We start from the raw sequence: 3,365 nt of genomic DNA, 5'->3' as shown, positions 1-3,365 counted from the left end.
AACTAACACAATTATTTTTATGAAAGCATGTCTGTTGTTAATCGAATTTCTGAAAATAATCTGTTTGGTACTAGCGAGCGGCTTCTACTCGTATATATCTCTAAAGCATGTCTTATACATAGTCAGGTCATAAATTCTGTCACACGTTTAATGTAAAATAATTGAAACAAGTTTATTCATTATGTAACCATTAATATACCAAAATTAACTTAACAAAACATAGATTCTTATGACACTAAAGTTTATTGAAATTGGCCTCCGTGATTTTGAATACAGGCCTTCAATCTGCGCGGCCAGTCGTCTATCGCAGCACGAACGAGGTCCATGTCAATATCGGCGGCTGCCTTAATCAAGGATGTCTTGAGTGACTCCAAATTGGGATGAGGCTTTGAGCACGCCTTTTCCTCCAAGTGTTGCCATATCTTGTAATCTAACGGATTCAAATCTGGACTGGAGGAGGGCCAGTCTTCGTGCCGGATGAAGTTGATTTCACGCGCCGCCAGCCAGTCTTGTGTGCTCTTCGCTCTATGAGCTGGCACCGAATCTTGTTGGAATACCCAGTGCCTGTTATTGAACATGGTATGAGAAACAGGTACCATAAGGTTCGTCAGGACTGTATTTTGATACACAACTGCATTCGTTTTTACACCTTTCTCACAAAAATGTACCTCTGTTAAGCCCCAATAAGAAACTCCCAACCATACCATGAGCGAGGTTGAAAAATGACCTCGTTGGACACGCGGAATAAGGTTGCTCGCTTCTTCACTACTGTGTGCATACACCTTATCATTTTGTTTGTTGTAGCTCTCTTCTACGGTAAAAATTTTTTCATCCGAAAAAAGAATTTCCCGATATTTTTTTCCCGCGTACCGCTTCAACAAAGCGCGGCATCTCTTCAGTCTCAGGTCCATTAGACGAGCATTCAAACGATGTCCTGTTTTTCTTCGATATGCCCGAAGCCCTAAGTCTTCATTTAACACCCTTTTCACCGTGGTTCTGCTTAACCCCATCTGAAGGGCCCACAGTTTCTGCTTACGTTTGGGATTTCTTTGAATTCGCGCCTTCACAGCTTTTATCACTGCTGGAGTCCTAACAGACCGAGGGCGACCACTTCTTGACCTGTCATCTACACTAGAGTCTTCATTGTATCGTTTGATGGTACGATAAACGAATCTTTTGGTTGTATTCAAATTTTTCAGTATGTTAAAAATTTGAATTGGCGCGTAACCGCAACGATGCAACGCAATAACTGCAACACGGTCTTCTTTAAGCGTCCACTCCATATTTAAAAATGAGTAAAATTCTAAATGTATACTATTTTTATTTTCATGAACAATTCGAAATTCGAATTCAATAAACTTTTTTGTGGCCAGCATTCTAAAAGAAAAGTTTTTAATGTGTGACAATACTTATGACCTGACTAGTTATATTCTATGTGCTTGAGTGACATGCAGAAGCTCGCTTGCTTTCAATGTTAATTAAATAAAACTTAAAATACGCCTAGAAACATCTTATTAAGAAGTCAAAATTCATTCCTAGAGGGAATGAAACAACACAAAAGCCCAAAATATGGAATTAGTCATTCATTCCCTCTAGGAATGAATTTTGACTTCTTAATGGATTGTATTGATAATGTTACGCACTGGGGTTTGGGATAAATAAATAAATCTACCGAAGTACAAGTTAACACTGTATCAGCACTTAAAACACACACAGCACTTTTAAACTCGCTCAATTCGTTTCTTCCGCTTCACTTCAGGTGATCTGTTCGCTGTTTCGCTTCGGGTGGTTCCGATTACTGACTGACTGCGTGTTTTTTTTTCCTACCTAAGATCATAGCCTTGAGAGGCTATTTCAGCTTAACCTTAACTAGTAGGTGAGCTCACGGAGCTCAAACCTGACGACGGTGCTAATACGAACCCTAGCAAGAGCCGTGCTTCGCAGAATCTACGACCGGATCGGAAACGCGACCCACTGAGAAGATCCGGCGAGAAACTCAGTGGGCTGTGTCTGTGGGTTAATTTACTCGTCGAACCCTTCGTCACGAGCGACGGTTTCGACGAGAACGATGACTGGTGCTTGAGGTACCTAAAAGCACCGTTAATGGATCGGGCGGATCAGTAATGACGTGTTTAGAGCGACGTCGACTGTTTTCCATTCGGTCCACAGGATCGGGTATGTGTAATTACTAGTATTGCGTTTACTGTACTGTAAGTCCGCCAACAGGCCGAGTCCCGCCCATTGTTGCCAAGTAGCGGCTACAGGGTCCGGTTTGAGGGGTCAGAGAGTAGCGATTACATTACTCGGTATGTTGTGAGGTCTTCAGTTCATCGACAGTAACAAAAACAATGAGTACTATTAGTGACTACCTTATAATAAGCCTTCACGCAGAATTTGATTCTTTATTTGTCCTGGAGTGTCGTGTCCACATCACGGAGACAAGAATTTGAATATTTCATTTTATGGCTTTATAGATATCTAATGCTTTATATAATTCTAGTAACTAATTTAGAATTATTCTGTATCCACAAAATTGATTCGCATTAACATTAATTATTTCAGAAATGCGAACTAACTCACTTAATACCTAACTTAAAGTACATTTATAAGCTTTTTGTAATTTTAAAACGAGATACTGTTCTTACATTGTGTAATCTACTTACACCGTTTTATAAATTAGTAATACATAGAACTAATGTTTATTGGATAAGCTGTTCTATTTATCTAACATTATTCCATTACGTACTGTTAACCATTTCGAATATAAATCTGTAATCTCGATACATTAATGCAGTTGTTGTTCACGGGCTCTCCACGTAGTCGATCGACGGATTTTATGAAAAGCAAATACAGCCATGGTTTCGATTTTGTGAAAGGTTGGATTTAGGTGTGCGTACGAAATTGGCATTGATGGTGGATTGAAAACGTTTTCGTTTAGCTTAGTCAATTTAAAATCACATAAATAATATTAATGTAATCGAGAAATCGCAGCTTATTGTGCATATTTTTTTATGATTGAGGCTTTACTGGTGTCCCGTAGGTCTTTCCAGTTTCACAAAGATAGGTGGACGAGCAAGGGCTCAGCCAGAAGAGGCGGGATTTGCTAACAGCTATCCAAGCGCTTCCAAAGGAGACCTAACAGCTCAAGAGCAGCTGCTCCGCAAATGAATCTACTACTGGATCGAAATCGCAACCTGCTGAGAAGATCCGGCGAGAAACTGATGTTTAGGGTAGGTTGCACGTCGAGCTCTCTGACTATATATTGGCTGTACTCTCGTCATCGTAACGAGATATGATATTAAGAAAATTTTGAGTCTAATCGAATGACGATAATGAGTTATAAAAACAATCGATCAAAATCGATC

Source organism: Bombyx mori, chromosome 17 (assembly GCF_030269925.1).
Source record: "Bombyx mori chromosome 17, ASM3026992v2".
Lineage (NCBI taxonomy): Eukaryota > Metazoa > Arthropoda > Insecta > Lepidoptera > Bombycidae > Bombyx > Bombyx mori.
The sequence above is the reverse complement of the archived record's forward strand: the minus strand, read 5'-3'. Positions refer to the sequence as shown.